This window comes from Ambystoma mexicanum, chromosome 14 (genome assembly GCF_040938575.1).
Source record: "Ambystoma mexicanum isolate Mex_15411 chromosome 14, UKY_AmexF1_1, whole genome shotgun sequence".
Lineage (NCBI taxonomy): Eukaryota > Metazoa > Chordata > Amphibia > Caudata > Ambystomatidae > Ambystoma > Ambystoma mexicanum.
In genome coordinates this window covers 439928157-439947079 of record NC_090940.1, presented here as the reverse complement: position 1 = coordinate 439947079, position 18923 = coordinate 439928157, and the positions used below count along the sequence as shown (strand labels likewise).

At 47.2% G+C, this 18923-nt stretch overlaps 1 protein-coding gene across 7 annotated transcripts in view; it reads right to left on the bottom strand.

Annotated features, from left to right (window-relative positions):
- Window positions 1-18923, bottom strand: part of ENTPD5 (ectonucleoside triphosphate diphosphohydrolase 5 (inactive)) — a 786147-nt gene that overhangs the window by 471026 nt on the left and 296198 nt on the right. Inside the window, exon 2 of one of the 7 annotated variants that reach the window (XM_069637646.1) lies at window positions 17179-17254. The exons of the other annotated variants lie outside the window; for them this stretch is intronic. The gene's annotated coding sequence lies outside the window, so the exon portion shown is untranslated. The remainder of the gene's footprint in view (window positions 1-17178; window positions 17255-18923) is intronic. 7 annotated transcript variants of the gene reach the window in all.

Sequence of the window (18923 nt, the reverse complement as noted above, 5' to 3'; positions counted from 1 at the left end):
AACCCAGAGGCTCAAGCTGTGGCGGTGTCACTGGACGCCGAGAAAGCATTTGATTCGGTGTCCTGGGTGTACCTATTTGAAGCATTAGGAAGATTTGGAATGGGTCCCCATTTCATTAGCCATGTTAAATTACTGTACAAAAAAACCGGGGCGAGGGTCCTTACAAACACTGTGGTCTCCGAATTCTTTGCACTGGGCAGAGGTACCAGGCAGAGTTGTCCATTCTCACCAATATTGCTTGCACTGACTATTGAACCAATGGCCATAATGATTAGGCTAAAACACGGGGATAAAGGAATAAGAATGTCCGGCCCACCCCAATCGATCTCTTTATATGCGGGTGATACTTTATTATACCTTAGGAACCCTGAGACCAATCTGGCGCCTGTAATGCAAGATATAAATGAATTTGCTAAATACTCGGGATATAAAATAAATAACGAAAAATCCGAAATACTACCACTGACACCTCAAACCACATGCCCGGGATCCACTGGAAACCTTAAGTGGGCAACCGGAAACATCCGATATTTAGGCGTGCTAGTGTCTCGAGAGGAAAAAAAACACTTTGCAGACAACTATGAAACGATAATGCAGACGTTGAAGGCAAAATTGCAAACGTGGGCCAAGCTACCCTTATCCCTAAATGGTCCTGCTCCCCAAGTTACTATATTTATTTACTAATATACCAATCTGGCCAGGCAAAACCTTTTTTTGAGAAAATAAGATCAATGGTGGTCTCCTTTGTGTGGGACGGGAAAACCCCTAGAATGAAATGGGAAAAACTCACTGAACCTTATTGTACAGGGGGGCTAACCGCGCCGGATTTCGAGCTATACTATCTTGCAGCACAGGCGCAGTTCGCGAAGCATTGGTATGACCCCGAGGATAGATCGCCCCATATATGGCTTGAGAAGTTTGCAGCACATCCCATAGACCTCCGTTCTATAATATTGTATTCTCAATACAAAAATCCTTGTCCCTTCGATCCAGTCGGGACCACGGTACGTGCGTGGAAGGCATTATATAAAAAACTGAAGATAGATACCCCATATGACCCAGATGTACCCCTTTGGAAATACCCCGGCATACCACCCACATTGGATAAGACGATACAAAGACACTGGGACCCAGACAGGGAAATCCAAATGAGGGACATGTTCCCGAATGGCAGATTTGTAACGCTCGAGGAACTCATGGAGGCATTAGGAGGGGGACCAACCAAAACACTTGAATACCATAGGATGAAATCAGCATTCAGTGCACGCTGGCCACGCTTCCCGGACGAGCCACCATCCCATCCCTGCATACAAGCCGCCACATCTGGTACGGGGCTGGGAGTCTCTAAACTTTATGCACTGGTACAACTACATACACCCACCACAAACCAGGTAAAAGCCAAATGGGAGGAAGACCTGAACTTGAGTATCCCGGAAGAAAAATGGGCGAAATATTGTAGGCTTACCAAAGCTGTATCCATGAACGCAGGGCTCAGACTTATTCAGTTCAAGATCTTAAATAGACTGCACTACACTCCTGCAAAGATGGCCAGGTTCTCAACGACTCACTCGGGGGACTGCCCTAAAAGCAAGGCTAGCCAAGCGGGAGCATATCACATGTATTGGGAATGCCCCCCAGTTGCTACATTCTGGAGAGAAGTGGCGGAGATACTTGAAGACATTACACAAATCCCTGCGGACATGCATCCACCGAAATATTTGTTCGGAGATATAGGCAAACAAGGTGAAAAGATCAGACGACTATTCAATGTAGCATGTGCTGTGGCCAAACGGTGTATACTGAGATGTTGGACAAGTACCTCTCCGCCAAAAACGGAACATTTTATTTGTGATCTGGCCTACATAAACGAATGTGAGGAACAATACACCATGACTGACAATGAGATGTCGCCCCAAGGACATATGGGCCCAGTTCAGAATGTACTTATGTGAAATGGCCTCTGATGAGGAAATGCCTGTGTAAATTGTTTTTATGATTTCTGATCTATGCCTTTGACAATTATTGAATTGTATGTACCGACATATGCGGGTGCAATGAGTTTAATCTGTGTTGACCTTCAGTAATAAAAAGAGTTTTTAAAAAAAAAAAAAGAAATCCTTAACAGGCTGCATGCTGTGTGGACAATGACTTGAAGTAATGGTGGTCGTTTAAGATGCATTTAACAGTGTTGGGGTGGTGGAAAGGCAGTACCCGGGTCAGGGTTTTTATTGGGGGGATGGGAGTGTGAGGGTGGGGAGCGGGTGCAGTTTTGGAGGGGTACGAGGGGAACATAGTTAATTCCACTACTTTGGACCTCTTCTTACTGTCTTCCTCTGTTGCATTCTTCTGGGAGAGAAGAGTGATCCCAGTGTGTCAGGGAATCATGGTGCAGGTGCTTAACTCAAATGAGCCGCACCCTCTCTAGGAAGTCCCCAACGCGTTTCTGAATTCACGGATATTTGGCATAAACTGATAGTGGAGTGGGTTTCCACAAGATTGCAATTTGCACATTTACAGTATTTTATTTATGGTTTGTATAAACCTTTACAAAATAGTTAATCGAAAAAGAATAAAACTACATTTCGAAAGAGAATAAAAACAACATTTCATACATTTTCTTCAAACACAAGTCGGACAAACATTTTAAGCACATTAGAATAAATCGCATAACAATTCAAGACCACAACAGCAAAAGCAAACGTATAAACAGGTAAGGAAAAAAACCATAATGATAAAGAACAAGATTGAGAACAATTCATATAAACGCGATCTACTAAACATTAAAAGATTTGAGATTCGTAAAATCTGTAAACTTATTTAGACCAGTATTTCTTGTGTATTTTAAAGGTTTGGAGATAAGGAGAAAAGTCATTATGATCGTTTAAGATAAGTCACAGAAATATTTTCAAAAATCCGTTATTCTCAATTTTAAAACAGTAGAGGAGTTATGTCTAATTTGATACCATAAAGATTTAGTGTCAACCGCATGTAAGTGCATTACAAATTGTTCAAAATATAAAATCCTTTGTTTTAAAAGAGCTGGACATTGTAATAATATATGCTTCAAAGTTTCTTCTGTCTCTTCTGCCTTACAGTATCTACACCACCCCCATTCCCCGTTCTGTAGATTCCATCTTTTTTAAATGTAATTTGTTTTCAAAATATCAAAACGGAACCTCATGAAAGTTTCTAAAATTCCGTGAGGGGTATTTCACTAAATAATTCTCGAGAACAGGGTAAAATTTCCAAAATTAGTGTATCTGATTAAGGGTTTTAGATTGGTGGACCATGTCCAAAGTCATTTGCCAATCATTACTTTGAAGTATAAGCTTCACTTTTTGTGGTTTACTTATCAACATCGCCAAAGTTACTCCTGCATTCGACAATGTATCTTCAATTACAGTTTTTAAGTTCACGCAATAAGGGTTAGATTGATCTTTTGCTGCAATCGTGTATAGCGATGAGGTGTCATTTGTCAAGCATTTCCTCCACAACAACATTTTTCTCCATACAATAATTGATTGTAAAGATTGCAGACCAAATTCATATCTAATTGCCTGAATAGGAACACCTTTAGGGATAAAAAAACAGCACACCTTTCCACATGTCTTTCAAGTTTTTTCATAAAATCTGAACCCTCAAGCTCGTAAAATTCTAAACCATATGTGAGTTTAGGAATGCCAGAAATAGTATAAAAGCGTTTCAGAGGTGTGGCCGTGAATCTTCCATATTTGGCATAAATTTTCGACATCTGTCGCCTTATTATTTCTGCTTTAACTTCTAGATGTCTTGATTATTGCCATCGTGCTGTTCGCTGTAAAATGATATCCTAAATATTTCAGGACAGTTTGGCTTTTTAATCGTTTTCCCTCACAGCACCAAGTTAGGCAAGATTTTTTATTTGATTTTCCCATTCTTATAATGATGGTTTTAGCAGCATTTATTTTTAGATGTAGGCCAGCAGTAAATATCACAAATGCATTAATCAATTTTTGCAAACCAATTTTAGTGCGATCTAATAATAAAAAAAAAAAAATCATCGGCGTATGCTATCCATTCGATTGCAGTTTCACCTAGTTTCGGTGGAACCAAACCCTTACCCGATATTGCTTGAGCGGCCTTAGAGACATATAAGTTGAATAGAATGGCCGCTAGCTTGCAGCCTTGTCTTAGGCCGTTAGAAATAGAAATTTCAGAAGAGAGGCGCCCTGCTGAATTAAGTCTTACCTTAATCTTTGTATCAGAGTATAAATCAATAATCATCTCTAATAAGTGTCTGGGAATTGAAAGATCTGTTAGAATTGACCATAAGGTGTGTCTATCGACAAGATCAAACGCTTTAGATAGGTCCATTGAAGCCACAAATATCACATAGCCTAAGTTCTTAGCTGTTTTTGATTGGAGACTTTCTAGAAAAAGCCCTCCACAGTCTGTCCCTACTTTCTTTCTAAATCCTATTTGTTTGGCATCTATAATGTTGTTGTTAATAGCCCAAACATCCAGTTCTTCCAGAATAATGGATGTAAAAATGTTGTATTCAGGATCAGAGATCGCGATTGGTCTGTAGCTTTCAGGTGCGGATCTGGGCCCATGTTTAAAGATTGGAATTAGAATCGCCAGTCTCCACGAATTCGGTATAAGGTTAGTTGCAAGAATATTGGGACCTGGTGTCGCAGATTTTTTTGATTTGATAATGATGTTAGTAATGTTATTAGGAGAAATATTCGTTGTGCATCTGGATTTCTTTATACGATAATGTCTGACATTATTAGTGTCAACACCATACATTTTTACAAAGTGAGCTTTCCAGTTTCATTCACTGATCGAAGTCAGCAGTATCTTTTTGCGAAATCTGGGTTCCATTAATCATCTGCCAAAAAGTAGAGATATCTTTACCCTTAATTGTCGCAAGCATATTTTCACCATCCATTTGGTCTCTAGCTACTCTATTAGCTATTAGCCAATTCTTGTATTGCTGTTTAGTGCTTCTTAAGTTCCTCTCTCTTTCAACTCCCATGTCTGTTGTTTTTAGGATATCTCGTATGTCTCGTCTTAGCTGTTTTTTGCGTTTTAGAATATCAATGTTAAAAGAATGTACGTGATTAGGGGAATTCTTCATCAGTTTCTTCTTACCACATGCAGAAATTGCCACTTCACTAATGTAGTTCGAAAAAGAGGCTGGTGTAAAATGATAGACATTCTTCATAAGTCATATTCTTTTGATTTTTTAATAGGACTGATGTAAATCTCTTAGTGTTGGAGTACGACCAACGTATACGAGTGCCGTTTGAGTTAGCAATCAAACCTGGATTATAAGACACATTGTCTTCAGTTTCATTAGTATGCGTTATGTAAATCGACAGGAGATTATGATCGCTGGATATCATTTCCTCTACCTTTAAATTAGATATATATGCATCCAAACCATAAGAGACAAAAAAGTAATCTAGTATTGAACTGCAACCTCTCGCATGCCAAGTAGGAGTATGGTTTGGTAGTATCACTAGTCACATAACTTCTGCAAAGTTCCTCCAGATAGCTCCCCTCAATTTCGCGTTGTCATTCAGAATTTTCGGCTGCTTAATAGCCGCATCTAGACTACACATTAGAGAGTCAATTTCCTTATTATCTATGTTGCAATCTGCATTTAAGTCACCACCCATCATAACCAGCCCCTTGACTTTCACATCGCGCCAGGCATCAAGTTTTGCCGTTACTTCGGCTAATTCTTTAATTAACTGACACATTATATTTCAACGGATTCCAGTATATGTTTATAATACATATGTCAATCAGGTTACTTCCCACTTTAATTGTACATGTGACTGCAAGAAAATATTTCAGATTTGACCATATCTCAGCATTTCTAGCTTCAAGCGTATGTTTACATGCAATTATCAAACCTCCCATGGGCCTTCCTTTGGGTCCTTTATTTACAGTTAATTGCCAGATGTCATGATCTTCCCAGGTAAAATCTGTTGTTGCCCATGTTTCTTGCAGAAGAATCAGCTCAAAGGATGATAAAAGGTCTGTAACCACAGTGTTTAGTAAATGTGCGCGGCCTCTAGAGTTCCAAGAAGCAATAGAGGTTTTGCTAGAAGTGCTAAAGGGGGTTTGGCCAACGCTTGCAGTGATGAGATAGCGTCCTTAAGTGCCAATGTAAGGCCTCTCCACTCTTGTTTTTCAGTACCAAAACCTTCTGTGTTATTTACATGTGTTTTAGAATCTTCATTGCTAGTATTACTCCCTGCATACTTTGATACCATAGGCATGTCTTGTTTGAACTCGATATGAGAGTATGGATAAATGTCAAAGCCTTTACATTGCAGGGTCTCAGCTTCTTTCAACAGTATCTCTGACCAGTGGAGATGGGATTACTAATCAAACGTAATCCAATCTTTGTTTGTGGAGAAAATCTATCAGCACAATGTCGTGCGAGTGTTAGGAAAGATTTCGTAATTGTAGGTAATTTTCCTTCCATGTGGCAACCCCTAAACTTTTTGCTGTTTTTCACCTTGTTCTCGACTTTGCCAGAGAAGTGCAGCCTTCTGCCGCACTCCTCTGGGCTTTCGCTCCTTTCTTACGGGGAAACTGACATGCCCTTAAGACAGTCAGTACCGGGAAACGCTGTTTTCCGTAGTTTCTTTTATCATGATGCGGCTTTCGTGCAACATGACACAAGAGGGCACTGTAAGCTAAGTTACAGCTCTCTTGGGTCTCTAGCCTTCTACAGGCCCTAGATACTCGTTTAGGATTGTAACTGATCGGTGCAAGTGATTCACGGACGGGAATGGTGGCAGCGATAGTTTGTGTTTTGAGCTCCTTTTGGCATTCTAAGCGCGTTTCCGCGCTTAACCCAAAATGGTGGCCTGGCTCCCAAAATGGCCAGACCACGAGGCTCCTTTTGTCCTGTACACTGACAGTCTTGCTCCCTTCACCTTCCCCAGGTCGAGCCGACCCGGGGCCTTCCTTATTTGGGCATGTACTTTCCCGCGAAACACGGATGCTTTCGCGGGCTTCTACATGTCTTGTGTGCGCCTCCAGGATGTGGGCTGGGATGTCTGGTCCCAATACACATCCTGGGTGCCAGAGAGTCTAGGGTAGTGTGAATGCCTGGGACCACCGTAGTCCGTGATTGGTCCACGAATGGTGTGAGTGTTGATGAGCTCCTGCCAGTAAGCCTTCGGAAGCGTCTCTGGGCCATCCAGCTGACTGACCAGATTACACGGGAGTCTTGCTCTGTAACCGCCGCCAGGTTGTGTAGTATTTCGAGTCCTTATCACTCTCACACGCTTCGTACACTTGGCGTTCCCAGGTCTGAAGTGAGTAGTGTACATTTGGCTCAGATACACACGGCCGCTCCGTTACCCTGCTGTGGTAACAAACTGTGCGGGTTTCTTCGATTGGGATGTCTTTTTACTCAACACGACGAGACGTTCCCTGCTCTTCTGAACCTGCCAGCTACTGAAACTGACGCGGAGAAGCCTGGGTCTGCTTGCATCGGGGACCGGTGAGTAGCATAGCTAGGAACTGGGCGCCCTCCTGCAGGAGCCCATAGCTTTTCCCCGCTGTGTCAAAACAGCATCCTTTTCCGTTCTCGCGCTCTGCTTCTGCCCACAGTGGAGGCTGCGCTTGAGTCGCGGAACTTGTTCTTCTTCATTTGTGCACTAAACTGAACTGCCTGATCTCCCTCGAAGAGACTCCCCTTTTGCCCGTTGGCACCAGCGTGTGCAGGTACTTTTGAGCACAAGGCTCCACTCTTCGCAGGGCTCGGACTTCCTTTTAGTTAGGTGCCTCTGAAGGCGGACTGGGTCTAAGCATTATTTCGCACTGCCTGTCTTTCCTCCCTTTTAGGTGGACTACACATTTCGTGCATCTAACGCTTGAGACTTGTTGTATTTGTATATATATTGTATTGGTATGGTATGTGTTGGTTTACTATTGTTATATTGTGATTTTCTCGCTACGGTCATTGTTTTAAAGGCCTTGGAATAAATGTGTATATATTTTTAATATAGCACCTGTTTGGAGTAGTTTGTAAGTGTCCTTGCTTTGTGTGCTCATTGCGGGCTTTCAATCACCCTCACCCCTCTTGAGACCTAGTCTTGACCGCCGCGATCGCTACCTTGATTGGTCTGGCTCGTCCAGAGGTTACCCTGTTCCAAGTAATTAGGTTGGCCTTGTGAACTTCTGCGCCACCAGGACAGAGTTCAGAAATCCGTCTTAACAGCGAGGAAATCAGTGTCAGAGAAGGGATCGTGGAAAATAGCGAAAGAATGTAAGGACGATTCAATGAAATTTGTTTACCTTCAGAAAACAGTGTAGTCATTACTATGCTAGAATGTGGATTCTTTAACTCTTGTCTGTTGTTTACCCAATCAACATTTTCCTCTGCCTTTTGTGTTTGCCTTCCTGCCTCACAATATGCTTTGTTGCTAAAGGAGAGGCGTTTATTATTATTACGTTGGTCGTCTAGTATTTTTTTCACAATCATTGCAATTTCGTCTTGTTTAGCCAAGCATTCATTCTCCACACCTTTGCCGTTCCCACGCATGCCCTGTTCAGCTTTATAAGGCAGTGTATTGAAACCATGTTCAGCATTAGCAGTCCGATCACGAGACATCTCCACATCGCACATATGTCCGTCAGATGAGGGCGGGCGGTCTTTGCTACCCAGTTCAACAGACAAATGGCAGATGTCAGAATTTTTATTATTATCTTTCCATACAGATTGCACAGCCTCATCTCGATGAGTATTAACGGCTGGCTGGGGTGGTTTTAATTGCAAGGTGGAGGTATAGTCGCTTGGTGGTTTTACCGGAATAGAATTAGGGTTGTTTACATTCTGTTTGGACGTTGTTTCCACAATTTTCCTTTTATTTTCATTACATATGCCTGCAGCATTTGCTTTAAAAATTTCAAATATGTCAACTAGACCGGTTTTTAACAAGGATAGCCGAGAAGCAATTTCCACTATTTCTATTTTGTTTTTCAAGGTATCCGAGATTGATTTTTCAGGTTCGCTGTAACCATCTTGAATTGCCGATTTTACTGATTCTGTGTCAATCTTCGCTCATAACACTTCGTTTGCTCTACAGTTTCCCATCTCGTTACTTGTCTCGTTGGTACCAAACAAGTCTTGACTTTCTTCATCTATTATATTTTTAAAGTTCACATCTCTTAAGTATTTCCGTGATGTTTTGCTTTGGTTTTTCTTTTGATTTTGGTTTTTAAGTTGCTCTTGTTGTTTTTTCCTCTCTTTTTTAGATATTTTTACCTTGGGCGGTAGATTTAGCGGGAGTATGGGGGCTATGTTACTCTGGTTGTTTTCTAAGGTAGTTTTCGCAATTGATTCTGGTTTGGAGACAATGGGCCTCATTACAAGTACTCCGGTCCGGAATTAACACTGCCGGTAAAACCATACCGGCACCGTTTGCATGTCCGCGCAATCATGACCCGCGGCCCCGGCAATAGCACCACCCTAAACCGCCACCGCGGAAATAGGGTTCCCCTTAATTCCGCCTGCACGGAAACCCCTCCGTTACCGGCAACACGAAACACCGTGAGCATCACAACTAGCGCGGACACGGAAATACCGGGAAAAAAATGGCGGAAATACCGTGATCACGGTGGCGGAACCGCCGCCACCGCGAACATGGCGTTATACACTGCCGGCTGAACTGAATCAGGGCACAGGTGCACCAAATCAGCCCAGCTGGACCTAGCAGGCCACTGGGAGCCTACAAAAGGGCCACACCCAGCCCAACACAACACAGAACCATGCAGGCAGCAGGGCTAGTAGCACTGGGACTGGGCCTACTCAACCAACAGGCAGTACTGCACATGGTGGCAGCAATGGCGCAGAGGAGGAGGCGTAGGCGGAGGAGGCGCAGGCGGCAACCAGCCAACCCTGCAGCTATGGCAAACCCCATTGCCCAGCCAGCCCGACCCCGCCGCCAGCCACCAATACCACGCATCAGGGCCTCACCCTGGAACCTCACCCCAGGACAGATCCACACCCTATACCGGCTGGACCGTGCAACAATCATGCACATCACCGCCATGATTGAGGACAACATCAGCAGCCTAATTGACACCCCCACCGCCATCCCCCCCCTCTTGAAGGTTGTCTCAGTTCTGCATTTCCTTGGCACTGGCACCTATCAACACACGGTTGGTGAGCTGCACGGCATATCACAACCGTGTTTCTCAAAAGTCCTGGTACAGGTACTGGATGCCCTGTTGCGCCATGTGTCGGAACACATAGCCCTACCCCGCACCCTCCCCGAGGTCATTGCCACCAAGTTGGCCTTCCATGCCATGGCAGGCATGCCAAATTGCATAGGCGCAGTTGACTGCACCCACGTCGAGCTGACAGTACCACATGCAATTGAGGCGGTGTTCCGCAATAGGAAACAGTATCACTCTTTGAATGTCCAGATGGTTTGTGATGCCATGCAACTGATTACACACTGCTGCGCACGTTTCCCAGGCTCATCACATGACTCAATGGTACTGCGGAATTCCACGTTGCCACGGTACATGGAACGCTATGCCGGACAAAGCACATGGCTATTGGGTGAGTACAGCTGACGATGCTACAACCCTGTCGGAGTGGTGTGTGTGTGTCCAGGCAATGAGCATTGTGAGTGTGCCGCTGTGACCGCACATGCATCACCCCCCTTCCATCTACCAAATACACAGCGGATGCCAAACATCATGAAGGAAGACATGACAGGGCACCACAATGTGCCCGTGCACACGCTGCCACAGCCAATCCCGTCACTGTCCCATGAACCCTGTGCCACTGCAGACACCCACCCTCAATTGAAACACTGCCCCAAAAAGCACGAGAGGCATGCAAATGATACGACGAGTATTTACTACTTCCATACAGTGGAGTCACTCTGCCATGTGTGGACAGCACTGCACCATGACATGCACACAATCAAATGTCACCCGCAGGGCACAGCAAACATGCAAGTTAATGTGTAGGCCCATATGCAGTCAGCGACATTCCTCGTGATGGCCAAAACATACCTCCAGACACTGCATGGTTCATATGCATGAATGAATGATGATACAAGAATGCACAGCAGCAGATGAGGACATGATGCCACAAACACTGACATGTTCCCCCATCTACATCCCATGTAGGTGATGCGGGATATGCACTCACGCCATGGTTGATGACACCTGTACGGAGACCAAGGAACAGGCATGAAGAGGCATACAATAGGGCACATATCCGCACACGTGGAATGATTGAGAGGACATTTGGACTGCTGAAGGCCCGTTTCCGCTGTCTGAGCAGATCTGGCGGATCACTGCTGTACAGCCCAGTGAAGACGGGCAAAATCACGCTGGTATGTGCCATGCTGCACAATATATGCCTGCGCAGGAACATCCCAATGCCACCAGACGCAGATGAGGAAGATGGGGATGGGGATGGGGATGGAGATGGGGATGGAGATGGGGATGGAGATGGAGATGGGGATGGGGATGGGATGGGATGGCACCGCCTCCCCCTGGGGGTGCACATGATGGCCAGAGAGCACGGGATGCCCTGATTCGCATTTACTTTTGAGTCACAGCACATTCACAGTAATGCACAAACATGGTGACGACAATGAATTAATAGTTGCACTGCAAAATAAATGATCAATGTCCACACATGTATGTCTTGATTTGAAATGGTGATGTATTGATGTAATCACAACAGGGAAGAAGGTGCATTGGTTAGGGAAGCTGTACACCCGGGGCCACCCCCACCCAGAGCCCATTGTCCAAACCCCCAAAACTACCTACCCCACCACCCAAACGTGACCACCCCTCTCACACCCTTGTAGTCCACATGTGTCCTGCACTGCCCCACACACATGCCATCACTTCCGTGTGCGCTTCTGTGCAACCTTGCCCAAGGGACCCGTTAGCCTACTCGAGCGCCTCCTTGGACTGGCAGTAGTGGAGCTGGATGGGGTGGTAGTGTTTGATTGGCCAGAATCAGGGATTGAGGGCATCCGTGCCAGATTTGCCTGTTGGCCAACCAACATGGCCTCCACAAGCCTGGAGGTGTGGTCATTGCCCTCCCGCACATGGCGTGCAAGGGTCACTATGGTGCTCGCAAAGCGTCCTATGGACCTCGACAGGCGACGCACTGAGGCGCTGTAGCTCTCCCTCTGCAGCCTGGATTCCTCTAGCTGCCTCTCCACCAGCTGGGTGAGGGTAGCCTGCTGGTCCTCCATCCGCTGCATGCGGGCATTCAGTTCGGCCATGGATGGGGTGGGCGACCTCATGGGACTCCCCAGTGAAGTGGGGCTGAACCCCAGCTCATGGAAGGAGCCCAGGTCTTCCAATGTGGGCATCTCCCCCTGTGGCCCCATTTCCGAGTGCTCTTGCGGGGCACTGTTATCACTGCAGGCCGCCCCCTCTGCAGTGCTGCTGCCTTCGGTGTTGTGTTGGGTGGCCATGATAGGTTCCTGTGGCACCGGTCTGGACTCAGCCAGTGTGGAGATGGTGGGGATGTTGGTGGTGGTGTGCTGCACATCTGTAGTGGCTGGTAATGTGGCCAGAGGTGCAGAACTGCCGGCAGCATCCTCCTGTGTGGTGGCGGTGGCTAGTGTACTTGCCGATGCTGATTGGCTGGCCTGTTGTGCAGTATCACTGTCACTTGAAACGGCTGTGGGGACACAAAGGGCATGCAATTAGTGTTGTTGTGGTGGCAGATGGGTGCATCACATGCGTCATTAAGATTGTACATTGAATAGTGTTAGTCACATGCATCTGATTGCTGGTGTCTGCATTCAGTGATATTGGTTGCCATACGGATCATAATGGGTCCTTTGGCCCACACATGCACTGCCTGGGGGGGGGATTGTTAATGGGTCCTTTGGCCCACACATGCACTGCCTGGGGGGGGGGGTTGTTAATGGGTCCTTTGGCCCACACATGCACTGCCTGGGGGGGGGGATTGTTAATGGGTCCTTTGGCCCACACATGCACTGCCTGGGGGGGGGGATTGTTAATGGGTCCTTTGGCCCACACATGCACTGCCTGGGGGGGGGGGGATTGTTAATGGGTCCTTTGGCCCAGTACTCACAACTGCATATTTACATGTGGCATTCATGTTTGGGCACTTACCGGCATCTGCAGGTGGGCTCACTCCTGCCTCAGCCTGCCCAATCCCATGGATTCCCTCTAGGTGGAGGACGCTGCTGCAACGCTCCTCCCATGCTTGCAGCCTCAGTGGGGAAGGGGGTCCTCCGCCTGTCCCACTGCTGCGTTGGCGGTGCGTGGAAATGAGGTTGCGTACCCTCAGCCTCAGGTCGTCCCAACGCTTGTGGCAGTCCTTCACGCTCCTCACTGCCACGCCCACAGCGGTGCACTTGCGTGCAGCTTCGGCCCACACCTCCTTCCTCCGCTGCTGTGTGGCACGCCGTTGGTCGGCGCTGAACAGCATCTCAGCATTGTCCACAATGTGCTCCACCAAGACGGTTAGCTCCGCCTCGCTGAAGCGCTGTTTGCGCTGCCTCTGAGCAGGAATCCTGGCAGACATGCTTGTGGTCCCTTTTGGCTTCTCAGAGTCAGGATTGTGCTTGTGCTGGCTCTGGATGGCAATGGATTGTGCTTTTATATGATGGCCGCCTCTCTGTTTCCTGTTTTGGCGATCATGGTATTTCCGGTTCCGTGTCCGTGGCGGCGGAGGCGGAAACGGGTTTTGCGCCACTTGTGGCTTCGTTATTTCCATATCCGTGGGGTATTCCGTGACGGCGGTAACAACGTTTGAGTCCGTGTGGTGCGCGCGACCGACAGCGTGTAATCGGGCGGTTTTTCCGCACCCTTGCGGACACGGAAACGTTTTTACCGCCATCACGGATTTTGCACGGTCCCGGACTGGCAGGTTGTAATGAGGCCCAATGACTTCCATCTGCGAATCTTCTATGGTAATAGACTCAACAAATGGTGCCTTTCCTGTGTCGACAATATTATATATTTCAGTAGTTTCGACTCTTGGCTTATCATTACTTTCCTTGTTTAGTGCTAATAATATTTTATTAGTGTTCTTATGGAGTAGATCATTGAAGTTCGAAGGTACCAGACGTATAGAGGTATTTATTTGGATTAATATTTCGGCATGTTTTCTTAGTTCGCTCAACAATAGTCTATTAAAGATTCCCATCAGTGTACATAAATCAGTATTTTTGGAATTATCCATCGCGATCCCCTCAGCAATCTCTTCATCCCCTTTATCTGTACAATCTACATTTTCTTCGTGTTGAAATATATCTACATTCGGAGTTTTAAAATATTAGGGGTGTCATCCAATGATTGATTTGCCAGGTCGGATTCTGTCTGGGTTGTGGATATTTCACCCCAGAAGGATTTCAAAATGTCCTTCTGTGGGTGAATTTACAGTATTTTAAAGCACCCAGAAGTAGCCGTAAGGGGGCTTTGCACTATGCAAATTGCAGAAAAGAAATATCGACTTGCATTGGCCCAATGCCGATTCCTCCCCGAGCTTCTAAATTGCATACAAAGTCACTGCATCGGTCCAGTCCGCAAACTCGCACTGCTCAACTTTCAGGCTCTATATGTGCACATCTGACCTCTCTGTACCCCAGATACCTTCCCGGCCTTATGCTGGGTGCAGTCTTGGCCACCCTCTCATTGTGCTGTAGTCCCTCAAGTGCAGATCTTCCCTGTGATCACCTTTCTCTGCGCACCACCCTCTACAGGCTGCTCGCATTCCCAGACCTTACTTATATGAAGTGTGCCCGAAAAGAAAGCGGGGGTTGGGGTGGGGGAGAGGCGGGAGGGGCCACGGTGGGAGTCACTCTGCATCCAGCGCATGGCTATCCTCGCCTCTGGACGCATGGCTATCCTCACCTCTGGCCTCTGTGCGCATGGCTATCCTCGCTTCTGGCCTCTGCGCACATGGCTATCCTCTGCGCGCATGGCTATCCTCGCCTCTAGCCTGTGCGCGCATGGCTATCCTCGCCTCTAGCCTGTGCGCGCATGGCTATCCTCGCCTCTAGCCTGTGCGCGCATGGCTATCCGCGCCTCTAGCCTGTGCGCGCATGGCTATCCGCGCCTCTAGCCTGTGCGCGCATGGCTATCCGCGCCTCTAGCCTGTGCGCGCATGGCTATCCGCGCCTCTAGCCTGTGCGCGCATGGCTATCCGCGCCTCTAGCCTGTGCGCGCATGGCTATCCGCGCCTCTAGCCTGTGCGCGCATGGCTATCCGCGCCTCTAGCCTGTGCGCGCATGGCTATCCGCGCATGGCTATCCGCGCCTCTAGCCTGTGCGCGCATGGCTATCCGCGCATGGCTATCCGCGCCTCTAGCCTGTGCGCGCATGGCTATCCGCGCCTCTAGCCTGTGCGCGCATGGCTATGCTTGCCTCTAGCCTGTGCGCGCATGGCTATGCTCGCCTCTAGCCTGTGCGCGCATGGCTATGCTCGCCTCTAGCCTGTGCGCGCATGGCTATGCTCGCCTCTAGCCTCTTTGCGCATGGCTATGCTCGACTCTAGCCTCTTTGCGCATGGCTATGCTCGACTCTAGCCTCTTTGTGCATGGCTATCCTGGCCACTGTGCGCATGGCTATCCTCGCGTCTGGCCTCTGTGCATGGTTATCCTCGCCTCTAGCGTGCGCGCATGGCTATCCTCGCCTCTGTGCGCATGGCTATCCTCGCCTCTGTGCGCCTTGGCGATCCTCGCCTCTAGCCTCTGTGCGCCTTGGCGATCCTCGCCTCTAGCCTCTGTGCGCCTTGGCGATCCTCGCCTCTAGCCTCTGTGCGCCTTGGCGATCCTCGCCTCTAGCCTCTGTGCGCCTTGGCGATCCTCGCCTCTAGCCTCTGTGCGCCTTGGCTATCCTCGCCTCTAGTCTCAGTGCGCATGGCTATACTCGCCTCTAGCCTTTGTGTGCACGGTTATCCTCGCCTCTAGCCTGTGTGTGCATGGCTATCCACAAGGGCGGAGCCAGCCTAAAGGTTTGGGGGGGGGGGGGGGTTTGGATAGTAGTTTTGAAAACGGTTAGTGAGACGGGACATTAAACCTATTGCGCTACTGATCTGCCTACTCCCCCTACCCCCGTCATACCACCCCCTCCCCAAGCCTAGGAGGATGAGTAGATCTTACGGTTTCCTTTGGCCCATTAGAACCATTTTTCACTCCAACTCACCAGAAGCGTAGCAGGATTCTGTAACAAGTGGGGACAGGAGCTAAAGTAGTAAGTCTCACACTAAGAAGAGCCCACAGAAGGAAGGGCATTTGTTCTGCCCCAGCCAAATGCATAGGAGTGACAGAGCACAGTGAGGGAGGGCAATCCAATTAAGGGGGCTTGTCCCCTTAAGAAAAGTTTTTAAATAATGTGTTAAATAGTGAATTTTACAGTACACTTTGTGATAAATTAGGTAAAAAGCCACACAATTTAACAGTCCGTCTTGTAGGGTAAGACATAAAAAGTATGTTAGCTGCCAAGCCACCAACAATAAACAGAAGCATTTTCAAACACATTTTCATAATGCCTTTGCCCACTATATGCCAGTATTCTGCAAGTGTAAAAAAGCATTTTCATATCGAATGTGCTCACAGATGTCCATTCTGGTGCACCTATATATGCCACTATTCCCACATAGGAAAACACTCATGTTTGCTTTGTCCATAATGCAAGTCACGATATTATAACAAGCTCTCCCAATACATGCCAGTATCCCCATGTAAGAACATACTCCTGTTGGCTTAGCCTTAATGCCAGTGAAACGTCATGCCACACTAAGAAAATATATCTTTGCTGGCTACACAAATACCCCACTCCCCATATAAGAACACACATCATGTTGTATTTGTTCCCTAACAGCAGTAATAAATGTCATGACGCAGTAAAAAAAACATTGCTTTGCAGGCTGCACGAATGACCCCACCCCAATGTAAGAATACTTAAGTTGCCTTTGGCCTTAACACCAGTAATAAACTGCAATGTCACAGTAAGAAAACATGCTCTTGCTGGCTAGCCGGTAAAATAGCTCAGTGGGCTGAGCGCATGCTGTTGTATTCCGAGTGCGATTTGCAGGTTAAAATCCTGGAAAGGCCAACTCTGCCTTTTATAATTCAAAGTGACCTCCCTGCTCTCTACCCTCCTATACACCTTGTACTATTATGTTGCTTTTGCACCTTGTTACCTCTCTCTTACTCTGTACTGTACGTTGTTATCCCTGCTCACCAAGTTGTACGGGTGCTGTGATACGGGTCTGGGCGCTGTCAATAAATGCAATAAAACAATAAAGCTCATTAAATGAGTGCAAACTTCGGCTGGGCGATACATTTTAAGTAAATATGTTCTCTGTAAAGCGCTATATAAATAGCATATCAATTCACAATCCCCCCATATTAGAACACTTATGTTGTACTAATCAGGTTATATTCCCCCACGTAAGAATATTTATGTTGCCTTTGACCTGAACACCAGTAAAATAAAAAGCCAAGTCAAAATAAGGAAACATATCTAAGAACACTAATCATGTTGCCTTGGACCTCAATGCGAGTAAAACATTCCATGCCACACAGTAAGAGCCAGCCAGGCCAGCCAGAATGTATAATTCCCCCCCAGCCCCCACCCCACCATCACATAAAAACACTCAAATTGGCTTCCCTTTGCCCAAAAACGGCAGTAAAACAACCATGCTCTTGTCAAAATATCTTCATGCTCCAATGGCCCAGCTTGCATACACACAGATACACAGAGATATGGACACATTCAGACACATGGTATGGTAATGTTCATTTGTAAAGAACCTATACACAAGGCAACTGTTTCAAGGTGCTTAAGGAGGAAGGGAACAAGGGGAGGAGCCCTTGAATTTCCGAACGATACAAGTCTACACAGGCAGAGTAAGTGCATATAATACAATTTACAGTGTAGATGACAGCAAATAGGTGCAACAACGATTCTGCAGTTTTTCCAAGTGCATTGAGGCACCACCATGCAAGGAGGGGAGCCAGAGAAGATAGACGATCTTCAAGGCATGGTATGTTCAGATTGTGTAGGTGCACAGACGGTAGAGAAGAGGGGATGGGAGAGAACAAGTGCAGGGGGGGGGTCCAAGTGCGCCCAGTTAGCCAGAACTGGGTAAGTGCTGAGAGAAGCCATTCTAATGGGTCATTGACCAAGTGCAGTAGCGATGAAGCAAGTGCAGGCCAGTGCGAGAGGACTGGCGAGGGTGGCAGGGACCTGTGAGATTCTGAGGTACACCCGGCGGTCAGTCAGCAAGCTGTGTGGAAAAGGGGGGAGAGAGGGATAGAGTGGAGAAAGGTGTTGGCAGGGTAGAGGACGAGAGAAGGAAGAGGCGAAGAGGAATGTCTTAAGGAGTTTCCAGAACTTAAGGAGATCAGGCTCAAGACGGAGGGCGGCAGGGAGGCTATTCCAGAGCGAGGCCCCTACTGAGGATAAAGATCTCCCTCCAAATCTCTGCTAGGAGAACCGGCTCACTCGCAGAAGGTTGGAGGTAGATGAGCGGAAGGATCGGGAGGGACATTATTTAGGTAGGCATTGTTGCAGATAGGTAGGTCCCAGGCCCCGGAAAGCCTTGTGGACAGTGCAGAGGGTCTTGAACTTGATCCTTGCAGCCACAGGGAACCAGTAGAAGGATTTCAGCGCCAGAAAGATGCAGTCTATGGGCTTGAGACCAAGGATAAGTCTCGCGTTTCTGTTCTGGATGAGTTGCAGAGGGCGCAAAGCAGAGACAGGGAGGTTGAGAAAGAGGCTGTTGCAGTAGTCCAGCCTTGAGAGAACCAGGGCTCTGGAGACAGTGAGCCGCTGGGGGAAGGTGAGAAAGGAAGAGTACCTCTGAGGAGGTGCAGCTGGTAGTTGGACTTTTTGGAGATGCCCTAGATGTGAGTGGAGAAGGAGGAGTTGAAGGTGGCCCCA